At 45.8% G+C, this 13,164-nt stretch overlaps 1 long non-coding RNA gene across 1 annotated transcript in view; it reads right to left on the reverse strand.

The window, feature by feature from the left end:
* Window positions 1-934: 934 nt before the first annotated feature.
* LOC132023645 (uncharacterized) overlaps window positions 935-13,164 on the reverse strand; it is a 24,357-nt gene continuing 12,127 nt past the window's right edge. Inside the window, exons 2-4 of the long non-coding RNA XR_009406012.1 lie at window positions 8,346-8,404; window positions 6,481-6,692; window positions 935-1,066 (exon numbers count right to left, since the gene is read on the reverse strand). This is a non-coding gene — a long non-coding RNA (uncharacterized LOC132023645). The remainder of the gene's footprint in view (window positions 1,067-6,480; window positions 6,693-8,345; window positions 8,405-13,164) is intronic.

The raw sequence follows: 13,164 nt of genomic DNA on the forward strand, positions 1-13,164 counted from the left end.
ACTTACTCACATGGTCACATCTTGTTGCAAGTGAGACTTGGAAAGAGTCTCATGCCAGCTAGCCCCATAGTCAGCTAAAGCTCTGGAGCTGCAGAATTAAAGAGAATCGATATTAGTAAAAAGCTGGCAGTCTTAGCTACCGTCCACCTACTACTGACTTGCTCAAGGGTTAGCAGCAGGCCATAAAACAGAAATCAGTGCAGATATTCGAGAAGAAAGGGATTTAATACAGGGAATGGAGTGCTTTCACAATCAGTGGAAGGGCTAGAAGCCTGGGCTCTGGGATTCTGTGCTGAGCTCTCAGCACCTTCAGAAAACGACATGCCAAGGACACTACTGCTTCGCCATATTCAGGAAGCCACGGAACCAGGAGGCCGTCATGGGAAGAGTTACGTTGAAGAACACTTTGCCAGGGATGCAATCCAAGGATCGGGAGGCTACCGCAAGTTACAAGAGCTCAAGGGTCACTCAGTTGCCGCGAAGCTGGAGACAGACCCTGGAAGGGCTGCTGCAGGACTCCTCTGTAACCTACGAACCCGCAGAAAAGCAGCTCACAGCCCCGGGGAGATGGCCTCTAGCTCCCTTCCGGTTCCTAAAATTGTTCAAGTGCTTCTTATTGGTGGAACCAAATCTCTTCTCATACTCTAGATGCAAGGGGGTCTGAGGAAGGTAGATTTTAGCTTGCCAGGTTCTAGAGTCCAGAGAGACAAATTTAAAGGAGGCAGATATGAAATTCAGCACTGACCCACCATATCCAAGACTACAGTGATCTTCGGTTGTTTAATCTTTAAAAAGGTGGCAGAAATCACAGTGGGAACCTTGCCTTTTTATTTGGGAGGTGGGCTCACCAAATATTATGAAAGGGACTCTTTTTTCTGGCTCTTTTTAATTTCTGCTCAGAAAAAGCCTTCAAGGGGCACCTGGGTGGCTCAGTTGGGTAAGCATCCAACTCTTGATTGTGGCTCAGGTCATGATCTCAGGGTCATGGGATCCAGCCCCGCGTCAGGCTCTGCGTTCAGTATGGAGTCTGCTTGTGCCTCTCCTCTCCTCTGTTCCTTCTCTCTCACTAAAATTAAAAAAGAAAGAAAGAGAGAGAGAGAGAGAGAAAGAGAAAGACAGGAAGGAAGGAAGGAAAGAAGAGAGAAGAAAAGAAGAAAGAAAAGAAGAAAGAAAGAGACTTAAATTTCCAGCCTGGAAGCCTGGATTAATAAACCAGTCATAAGCTTCCTGGGAGCTCTGGTATCAACAGCTGCTCTACTCTGTTCTCCCTCTCCGTGAAGTCCTTGAGTTAAGAATCTCAGTTTTTAACCTAAAAATTCATGTGGATTTTGCAATCAACTCCATAATAAGTCTTTGTTTTAATATGAACATATTCTCAGCTGAATCTTTAGGGAAAATGATGCTCCAGAAAGCTGTTCCGCACTTAATTTGTATTTTAAAAACCATACCCGGATACTTGGCCACAGATTCCCCCCCAGAGGTACGAATCCTCCAGTTTGAGAAATACAGGCCTGAGTTATTTCTCTAATATTCTAAGATCCTATGACTATTTTTCTCTTGTTAGTAGGTAGGTAAAAATGAAAAACAACAAAAGAAAGGAAGAGAAGCTTGAGAAGGAATGGCCTGCCTCCTGTTTTAAAAATAAATCATAGCAGGACAAAGCTGGAATGGAAAATTCAGAACAGTGATCAATACTTGAAGAAAAGAAACCAAAAGGCCATGTTTTATTGCATGATCCATGCACTGTGTGCAAGAAAGCAGCTAGCTGTGAACACAGGTTTACAGGGTAAGAAGGAGATAGAGACAAACCCTTTATTCCATGAAAGGAGCCGGTAAGAGCCTGCTGGAAGTAAATTCAGTGCTTCTGGAAAATGCCATAATCCTAGCTGGGGAAGCTCCCAGCCTGCATTTTTTACTGTATGCGCACCAGACAAAGGCAAATCGTGCCTTGTTTCCTTCCAGCCCTCGGACTGGCTGAGGGTGGCACGTCCCAGACACAACCATGTTTGGGTGTCAAGCCCGACAGAGTTAGGTGGCATATACTGGGTGAAAGACAAAAAAAAAAAAAAAAAAAAAAAAAAAAAAAAAAAGACGTAAAAATGGGAACAGAGTGCGGTTAAGTGAAAGGAGAAAGACATATGGGAACTCCTTTGGGTGGGAGAAAAAAAGGGCAGAAAGATGAATGAAGATGCTCAGGTGTGTGTGGACGGGGTACGAGCCTTCGCGTGACCTCCTCTGATCCTTTCAACTCCCTCATACCCCATTTTATAGACGAGGCAGTGGAATCTGAGCCAGGTTCATGGCTTTGCTCAATGCTACGAAGACAGTAAACAGTAGACCCCCAATGCAAATCCAGGATACCCACATGAGTGATCAACCTTTGAAAGGAAGGGGTCAGGAGGCTGGCTTCCGTGTGGTCTTGGGCATGTGATTTAAATGCCCGGTGCCCTCACTTCTTAGTTTCTTCATCTGCACAACAGATAATAATAGTATCTACCTCCCTGGGTCGTCCAGGGGATTAAATGAGAAATTACATGGAAATTACCTAGCACGAGGCCTGGTGCATAGTAAATTCTCAAGAAAGGCTAGCTGCTTTTGCTGTGCAAACATCTGGGAACTATAGAAGAAAGGAACATTCCAGGAAAATATTGAATAGGAGAGTTCTGAATGCCATTTCAGACAAGAGACTGTGCTAATCACATTCATTTCCTGGCCGTCCCGATTCTGCGCGGCACTTAGGAAGCTCCTTTGCCCGCTGGCTTCTGTGACATTGTGGCCAATGGGAGGCTGTATCAGTCCGGGTTCTCTGGAGAAACAGAACCAAAAGGAGAGAGAGTGTGTGCACGTGCATAGACATGCACAAATGCAAAGGATGGATGGATAGATAGATTATAGACAGACAGACAGACACATAGATGATAGATTTTGGATGATAGGTAGATTTATTTCAAGGAACTGGTTCATGTGATTGTCAGGGCTTAGGCTCTCAGGGCTAAAATTCGTAAGCAGACCGGCGAGACTGACAACTCCCAGGAGTTGATGCCACCGTCTTAAGGTAGAATTTCTTCTTTAAGAAACCACAGTTTTTGCTCTTAAGGTCTTCAACTGATTGGATGAGACCCACCCATACTATTCAGGGTAAACTCCTTTACTTAAAGGCAAGTGATTTTAGATGTCAGCATAGCAATATCTAGATTAGTATTTGATTAAATAACTGGGGAGTATAGCCTAGCCCTGTTGATGTATCATTGCCTTTTTGATCCAAGGGACATGCTTACATGACCTGCCTCCCCCATCACCTCTTAGCAATGATACTACTAGAGTTCAGGCATGGCCATTCTTCCAGAGGTCCCCCCCTGCACAGCAGCCCAGAGTGGTAGAAAAGTGGGAAACCGGCCCGGTAACGGAGTGGGCAGGGGCAGGAAGGAAGGGATAGAGCAGCAGGGAAGAAAAGTTGTTTCTGTGGTGGGGAACAGGCAAGTCAAAGACTGAAAGAGAAGGTAGACATAGGAATCCACCCCCCCAACCCCATGCAACTCATATGCCTACAAAGGACACGGGACACCTGCTGCCCCCACTAGTTTATTAGAGCTGAAGGCTGTCTGGCAGCAAATACCCACCCCTCCACTCTGTGTCTCCCCGCCGTACACCTGAACTCTGCTCCTTCTTGTCGCCTCTTAGCACTGTCCCTTATCCACAGTCCATGAAGAGGGGAAGTGGGGGGAGGGGCTGGGTCAGTGGGGCAGCCCACCGTCCAGGCCTGTCGCTCCCCATTCCCTAGCAGGTCACCAGCCCCACGTGAGCCACCAAGCCTAGAGAAGCAATACTGACGGTTCCAGCAGGTGCCGGGTCCTCAGGGGCTCCCCTACTTCTAGCTGAATGGAGTCTTCCCTTCTCTAGGCGAGCACACAGGCTTCTCCAGTGCAAGCCAGGGACTCCTGCCCAAAGCAATGGACAGTCACTGTGGCCTGTTCCCTCTCCAAGGTCCCACTTCTCCACTCACTCCAGCCCTCACAGATGGACGCCTTCCCTAAAAAGGCAAAGCCACATCACCAGAGCTCTGTTTCCTCCTTGTGTGCTTTTTCCTTTCTCCAGCCAGATGCAAAAGCCCTTTGCTTGCTCCCCGTGGCCTCCCAACCCTTCAATTTGCCCCACTGTGGGGAGGACACAGTGCGTGACCCACATATAACGTCCCATTGCTTCCCCTGTGTCACCTCGGGGAAGGCACTTCCTCTCTGATCCCAGAGAGCGAGATAGCCGAGTAAGAGGCACAATAATATGACTAGTTTAGCCCAAGCTACCAGCCATCTGTACTCCTTTTAATTATCGTAAAAGGAACACATGTTTGTTTTTAGAAAATTTGGAACATAGAGAAAATAATTTTTAAAAGTCACATGCATTCTGGTGTATTTCCTGCCAGTGCAAATACCCACACATCTTCAAGGAAATTGGAATCATAACAGAGATTTTTTTTAAAAAATTGGAATATGAAAATATTTCCTTATTAGGATGCTTATAAGCATCACGTCATTTCTCACCCTTCTTTTCCCTATATTATTTTGGGGGAAAACTTTTCATGTTAAATAGTTTTCATGTTGTTAAATATCTTTCAAAAATGTAATTTTTCACAGCTGCAAAATATGTCCCCATATGGCTGTGCCTTGCTGTGTTGCCCTATTATTGGGCATTCCAGACATTTCCTGTTCCCTGCTGCCTCCAGGCCTGCGTTCCACTCTTTAGCCACATGATACATCTACGTGAATCATTCTCAGACCATGCCTTACCTCGACCAGCCCCTCCGCCAAGCCCCAAAGCTCTCCCTCTTCCTCTTTCTATTCTGTCTTCCAAATGAAGAAGAGAAGCCTTAGAACTTTCTCGATACCATTCACCACCTGCCACTCACCCCCACCGTGGTCAGACTCACCCACAATCCTTTAACCAGTCAGCTTTCCAGAAGGTTCCAAATGCCCTAACACCCAGGGCCAGTGCCTGTTTCTCAGTCTTCCTCGCTTTCTTTGCCTCTATGGGACCCATGGTCACACCCTCCTTTCTGAACTACTCCCCTCCCCAGACCTCCAGGACAGGGCTCTGCCTTGCTCCCATCATTGTTTCTCTCCTTTGCTGACACTTCCATTCCCATCCCTAAATGGGGATGTACCACATGGCTTGTCCTCAACTCTCTTTTCTCCTCTTGACTGCCTTGACCATACCATTGGTATGTGGCATTGAGAGCCGAATAAGGCGGTGCTGCGAGAGTGGGGGTTGCCTACCTGTCTCCAGGTGCCTCACACTCGGCCCCTACTCACCTGTCCTCATAAGAGCCTGGTCTGAGGTCTTTAGAGCTTCCTCTTCCGTTTTGGGAGGGCTCACTCCGGACCTCAGACAAGTTTGCCTTTACTTATTAAGGCTAAGTTCTCCTCTCCCTCGAGGGCTTTTACGGGGCTGAGCAAAACCAGCTGACATGAGAGCAAACAGCCAAAGCCCTGATTTCTAAGAGAAAATGGCATCTGCGTTCACTCCCTAGCAGTGCGAACTTGCGGCATGGCGAGTAACTTATCTTTTCGTGCCTCAGTTTCCAGACCAGAAAATGGAAATGAAGTAAGGATTGTTTAAGTCATGCAGCTAACATGCTAAGAGCAGTACCTCACGGGTAGTAAGCATTTATTGAATATTAGCTATTATCACTAATATTCAAATCCTTCTCTCAGGGACATGAGGAGGCAAAAAATAAATAAATAAAAAGTATCCTGCCTCCTTCTACACTACCCAGTCTCCAGAATGGTGGGAATTTGGGAGCAGAGAGGGATGTTACGGTTCAAATACATCAAGGGATATGGGCGGGGGTGGTATTTCCAAGCCTTCAATACGATACATGCATAGCTGGCTTCATAGATACATGGCCCTGTCCCTGGCTCATCTCTCAGGCCAGGCTGTGAGACCCTTGTAGACGAGAGCTCTGCTGTGCTGATCTCTGAATCTCCATGGCAAACTGGGTACAACAGGTTCCCGATGACTGCGACAGATGGAGGAAGCTAAGGAAGTTATTTCAAGAAGGAAAAGTAAAGTCAAAGAAGCCGAGGCTGGTGATGTCATCAACATTTGAAATTCTTGACCAAGCTGGGAAGTTCACTTCCTGATGCTAATGAAGCTACAGCTGGTGGGACAGGGGAGAACAAAGAGCCGTATGCTTTCTCAAACATCAGGCACATTTCCCCACTGCTGATTAGGGAGGAAGTCGCGGGAGAAAAAGAAAAAGAGAACTTTCTAATGGACATGATCTTAAGATGTTCCAAAATGAACACCGATGGCTATTAGGAAATTAAGAACAGGATTCAAGTGATGCCCCAGGACCTGTCAGGCAGTGAGTTGGGCATTAGCTGGACAGCAATCATCAGAATATTCTCGTAACAGATGGGGTGGGGTTTGTGAAAAACTGCAACTGGACTCAAGACCAGTGAAGGGGGAAAGATGATGACCGACCTTGTTATGGGCATCAAGTCAGTGCGGGTCATCTCAGGGCCTTCTGGCCTGCCTTTGTGGGTCCCTCTCCCCCTCTGGCATTGCTCCATCCCTCTGGTCCACTGGGGCGCTTGTGTTGAGCAAACTTCCTGTATGCGGCTTCAGCTGGACAGTTAACTGGACCCCAGATTGTTCTTCAGCCTCCTCCATGGCTTTCCTCAGCAATCTTGACCCTGAAATATATTGCTAGTGTAGTGGCTTAAAGGGTTGTTACCCCACCCCCAAGTTCATGCTCACCGAGAACCTCAGAATGTGACCTTATTTAGAAAGAGTCTTAGCAGGTGTAATGAGTTAAGGAGCTCAGGAAGAGATCATCCTGGATTTAGGGTAGACCCTAAATCCTACCACTGGTGTCCTGATTAGAAGAGGAGAAGACACACATGGAGACACACAGAAGAAGCCATGTGAAGACAGAGGAGGGAGGCAAAGATTGGAGCGATGCTCTCACAAGCCAAGGAATGCCTGGGGCCCCCAGAGCTGGGAGAGGCAAGGAAGGATTCTTTCCTCAAGCCTTTGGAGGGAGCACGGTCCTCCTGAGACTTTGGTTTCAGACTTAGAGCCTCCAGAGCTGGAGAGAATAACTTCCTGTTGTTCCAAGCCATCCGCTTGGTGGTAATTTTTTATGGCTGCCCTAGGAAGCTAATATAGCCAATGGGATGCCGGTGACGGAAAATGGATATCTGTTACCCTCAGAGCATTTTCACTTTAAACCTAATTAACGAGAGAACCTAATTAAACCTATGCCTTAAATTCAAAGGAATAAATCTCAGCTGGTGAGGTTTCAGCAATATGGTGAGCCAGTGGAGTTCGTAGGTAGGGGTCCTTTCCAAGTTCATCCTAAATCACTCCACAGAGGTAACCAATGCTCCTGTCTATGTGGCTCAAGCAAGTGGATATGAGCCCCTTAGAAGATGGTAAGAATTTAATGGGTGCTAATATTCCAGTTTCCCGAGTCATTGACTTATGTTTGCCTCAGATGAAAATTTAATTTCCAAGTGGAACAATTAAGGTGGTATATAGAAATTGTGCTAAATACAGTTGGGGAAATATGGAATGATATTAGGCAAGAAATTTATTTTCCACTCCGCAAATATTGACCGATTTATTTTCAAAGCACTGCATTGAGGGGTAAGATAGACTACAAAGGTGATCTAATGCGGAAGGTTAAGAGTCCTACGTATGAACTAGTCGACAAAAAAGGAAGGAAAGGAAGAAGGAAGGAAGAGAGGGAAAAAGAAGAAGGAAAAGAAAAGAAATTAGCCCTGACTCTGCTCAAACCTTTAGGGCTCACCACAAATTACATTAATTGTAGAAAAGAGAGGATCATGTTAAAGGACCCAGAGGGGACGCAATCAGCAATATTTCTTAAACTTGATCAGCATGGAAATCATCTGGAGAGCTTTTGGGGGCTGGATAATTCTGATTCTCTCGGTTTGGGGTGGGACCTGAGATTTTGCATTTCTAACAAGGTCCCATTCGACTGAAACCACCGTCTGAGAACCACGACTTTAGAAGATCGTTTTTTCTATTATAACAACCACCAAAAGTACAAGAAAACTGGGTAATGAGGACTTTCCATTCCCTATGCTATCCTCTCTAGATTTGCATATATTTGAATTTTTGCATGATAAAAGGTTAAGAATAAAGAAACCAAGCAGAGGGTCATCTTTAGATTCATCTAACGCGTCTGTAAGGCCCACTGTGTGTAGCATTTTCACATTTTACATTTTCATGTAACCCTCACAATAAAAGTAGCCCCTTTTTATGGCGCTTCAGACGGACTGAATGACTGGTCCTGACAGAAAGTGGGAGAGTTGGGAACTTACATTCAGTCTTTCTGACTCCAAGTACAGTGCTCGTTCTTTTCTATCAGTGCTCATCACACCTAAGTAGACAAAAGAATCATCTTGAGAGTTTATTTAAAATTCAGATTCCAGGCCTCCCACCAAAGTGTCTCTGAGCCAGAGGATTTGGGGTGAGTCTCAAAAATTTGTATTTTCAATAAGTCTTTCAGGTGACTCAAATGTACACCTTGAGAAACAGGGCTTTGGAGGGCTGAGACTACTGGAATGAAGAATGATAAAACCTCCAGCTCCCCAAGAAAGACCACTGGGTGTAGAAGCCCCCAAGAGAGGATTCTACCAATCCCTGCTTCCTTCTGTAGGACCTGAGGTGATGAATCTGACTTTGGCTGGGTCTCTAGCCCCTTCCATAGTGACTAAATGATAAGGCTGTACTAAAGTAGAAGGACAGGGTTGGAGTCACCTGGAACACTCCCTTCAAGGGCATGGAGTAGAAAGGCACATCTAACCCATGAACAAGCTCTGAGCTCTGTGTTTCTCTTAAAGGATCAGCTTCGCAAGGCTGTAAATATCCGCTGTCTTTCTTCTTCGCCACACAAAGGAATGAATTCTCTTCGAATTCTAATCTTGTCTGTTGAGGTCTGCCAAAGCCCTTAATGAACATTCTGGAGCTCTCTGTCTTCTCTTGGAAATGCTAACAGAGCAGCTGGTAGAGTGAATGTTGGGGGAGGATGTCATAAAGTTCCTTTTGGAACTTAGGGAGGCAAAGTTGACTCCCCATCTGATACCCTATCCCCAATTGAAGAATGCTCTTGGGACCAGTCTCATTTTTGTTGATGAGTGGGATTTAGGAAGCAGATTATATACCTTCTATTTCCTCAGCTACATATTTGAGTCATCTGGGAGAAATGTACAAAACTTTGAACACCTAGGCCCCTCCTTCAGATCATCATGTCAAAAGATCTACAAGTGGGACCCAGGAGTCCATTTATTTTAGGATTTCCCAGATGATTCCTGTGCAGCCAAGACTGAGAACCACTCCTAGTGATTGCAGTATTGCCTCTCCCTTTGAGACCTGGCTTCCAGACACTTGATACTTGAGCTCCTTGGTAACAAGGACCAGATATCCCTCTTCTCCCATATCTTCTTCAGCAACAAGAACCACTGGGTATGGAGGCTGTCCTCAAAAAACGTTTCATTTATTCAAGAAATATTCATTGGACCTAATGCGTGCCCAGATGTAGAGAGAATGAAGGCACTTATAATATACAGCCTCGGTTGTACAGAAACCAGCCGTGTATTTGGTGAAACAAGATATGCCAACATATAAGGTAAACTAGTAATGAAAGAATTGAACCGCAACTCAAGATATTTTGCTGCAGTCATTTACCAAGTGTGCACCTACTGAGAAGTGTCAGAAGAGAAAGCAATTGTTGGGGTGATCCCAGGAGGCTTTACCTATGAGGCAGGTATGATGGATTTGGGACACTGGGTGTCAGAAAGAGAGAAGAGGAGAGAACCCCTGGGGATAGGACTTCTCCAGCTAGGTGGAGATGCCCACATATGAGCCTCCATGCTGAACTTTGTGATATCAAGTCCTCCACTTCTAGAACACACTAGCATTTTGGGGTATTTCATTTTTACTCTCTGATGGAGAATCCAGATTGGTACATTGGAAAGAAGACTATACCATGAGTTAAGAAACCAAATAAGGACTAGAAAGTCTCAACTTTTCTAGTCCTCTGTCCTGTGAAATGAAGGGCAGAGCCTAAGAGAACTTTAATCTGAATATTAAAATTCATCTGAATATTAAAATTCATATCCCAGAACTATGAGACTCAAACTATTTTTAAAATAAACCTTGCTAAGGTATAATTTATATACAGCAAAATATACCTATTTGGAGTGTACGTTTTGGGTGAGTTTTCACAAATTTATATACACATAGAATCACCACCATCATCAAGAGAAGGGACATTCCTATCACCCCCAAAGATTCTTCAAGCCCCTTCCCAGTTAATTGCCACTCCCTTTCCTCCAGCCCCAGGTAACTACTGATCTATTTCCGAGCACTGTAAATTAAATTCATTTCCCCAGATCTTAATAAATGTAATCACATAATCTTTCATGTCTGGATTCTTTCATCGAGCACAATGTTTTGAAATTCCTCTGCTAATACAGATCAGGAGATCATTCCTTTTTAACACTGGAGAGTATTCCATTGAATGGATCTATCACAACTAGTTTCTACACTCATTAATGGAAGTTTGGGTTGCCCCCAGTTCCTGGCTGCTCTAAATAAAACTGCTAGGAACTTTCACGCGTAAGCCTACGTGTGAACATGTATTTTCATTTCTCTTGGTCTAATACCTAAAAATGGAATCGGTTGGGGCTCCTGGGAGGCACAGTTGAATGCCTGACACTTGGTTTCAGCTCAGGTCATGATTTCAAGGTTGTGGGATTGAGCGTCACAGGGGTTCTGTGCTCAATACAGAGTCTGCATCAACTCTTCTCTCCCTCTCCCTCTGCCCTCCTCCACGTTCCCACACTCTCTCTCTCATAAATAAATCTTCTTTTTTATAAAAAATAGAATTGTTTGCACAAGTATATACTTTATAAGAAATTGCTAAACTTTCCCAAAGTAACTGTACCATTTTGTACCCCTACCATTAATAACTGGGTGTTCCATTTGCTCTATGTTGTTGTAAACCCTTGGTCCTGTCAGTCTTTTTCATTTAGCTGTACAGGTTCTGCTTTGATCTTAGATTTTAGGTCATGCCTCCACAGCAAGGGATGAAGGACCTTTACGACATTTCAGTGGGACTCCTATGGTGCTCGTTGGTCCTAGAATTGGTTTGGCTTTGTAAAATATATGCGTGCTTATATTTTTCAGGTCCAGATACACTGGTCAGTTTTACCGGAAGTCAATGTCAGGGTGCCTGATGAAATGCCTCAGTCTTCACCATCCACAGCAGAGAAAGCCTCTAGTTCCTCTGTGGTCTGATATCACAAGCCAGGCACCCCAACCAGTGCCTCCCCAGCCGCTCCTACAGGGCTCCCGACACATTTTTAATGAAGAAAGCCTGCCTTTGGGTCCCCAGATGCTTTTCTTCCCACTTGCGCCAACCCCTTCATTTTATGACATGTTTTAATGAGGGAGGATGAAGACAGAAAATGAGTGCCAGATGTATCTGAAATGGAACTAAACAATAATTACATTCTGCAGTGAAATTACAGAAATGCTCCCTTCACTATGCTTGGAAAAGAGCTGGCAGGAGAGAAATATGTGTTCTTGAAAGCACAGCTCAAGGAGCACATTTTAAAGTTCTGGCATAAAAAAAGATACCCCCGCCGCCACCACCACCACAGAGAGACAAAGCTTAACGTGCTCCTTCCACTTTTTGGAAGGAAAAAACAAACTGAACCTCAGGGAAGCATGTGAACGGTCAGCCTTCCCTCCAGGGGATTCCTCCCATACCGGACTCTAACACAGTTAAAGGAAGATGCTGTGATCCATCCAACCACCCCAACCTTGGGGGGAACTTAACTAGGGGAAGGTTGGTCAGACCCTTGAGCATACAGAGACGGGAGCACCCCCGTGAGGCGGCTTGCTCCCCCTCGATCAGGCCTCAGCTTGTCCAACCCAGAAGGCAAAGGGCCAGAGCCAATCTGATCCCTCTCTGTTCTCGGAGGGTGGCCTCCAGGGGGCACAGTGCTGTGACATGTCCCAGGGAGACCTGCTCACCCACCTGGGGGAGTTGCGGGCTACCGCTCCCTTGAGAAGGCATGGCACCTGCCTCAAATGTCCAGGTTTGGGTCCACACCAGCCTTTATGTCCGGGCAGCAGAGGCCAGCTTGCTGTAAGGGCCTAGAAAGCCCAGCCTTTCATAGCCGTTCTCAAATTGCTAACAGTAGCCATTTTCCTTTCATTTCTTTATTTACCACCACCACCCACCGCAATACGATGAGCTAGCCTGCAGAAAACACGAATTTAAAATACAAATTTCAACATCAGATCTAGGGAAACCATTTCGTGAGGGGCAGTCCAGTGCGAACACATGGCGCGGCCATAATTATGGGTCTGAACTTTACTACCCTTCACCGAGGTTCAATTTGTATGCTTTCTTTTGAAAAAAATGCAAAGAAAAGGAATGATTCTTAGCTTTAAAATCTGGTTGTGGTATTGTACTATAGTTCTGCAAGATCCTCCTATTAAGGAGACTGGGTGAAAAGTACGAGGGACCTCCCTATGATGTTTCTTACACGTGCATTTGAATCTTCTCTCTCTTACTCAGCTTTTTGACCTATCCAGTTCTCAGCCATGTGCGGTGGGACCCACACAAGGGAGGACGATCTGCTCCACTCCTGCTACTAACTCAGATGTTCATCTCATCCCCAAACACCTTCACCTATATCTCCAGAATCGTGTTTAACCGATCGGCTGGGCACCCATTTAATGAACCTTCACAACCTCCAATAAAGTGACTTCACCTCTCTGGGCTAGTTTCCTCATCTTTAAAATGGGCGTGATGGGAGCAGCACCCTCCTCCCCCAGCCGGGGATGAGCTCAAGAGACACAGAACATTCTTAGTGGGCCGCTTGGGATTTAGAAAGTGCCCTCGCTCTCCGGGAGGGGACGAGTAGAAAAGGAGCGGGGAGCAACCAGACCAGAGCTCCTGAGCTAAGCACCTCTACCTTGACCGTCCTCCCACCCTGACCGTCCTCCCACCCTGACCGTCCTTCCACCTTGACCGTCCTCCCACCCTGACCGTCCTTCCACCTTGACCGTCCTCCCACCCTGACCGTCCTCCCACCCTGACCGTCCTTCCACCTTGACCGTCCT

This window comes from Mustela nigripes, chromosome 8, assembly GCF_022355385.1.
Source record: "Mustela nigripes isolate SB6536 chromosome 8, MUSNIG.SB6536, whole genome shotgun sequence".
Taxonomy (NCBI): Eukaryota; Metazoa; Chordata; class Mammalia; order Carnivora; family Mustelidae; genus Mustela; species Mustela nigripes.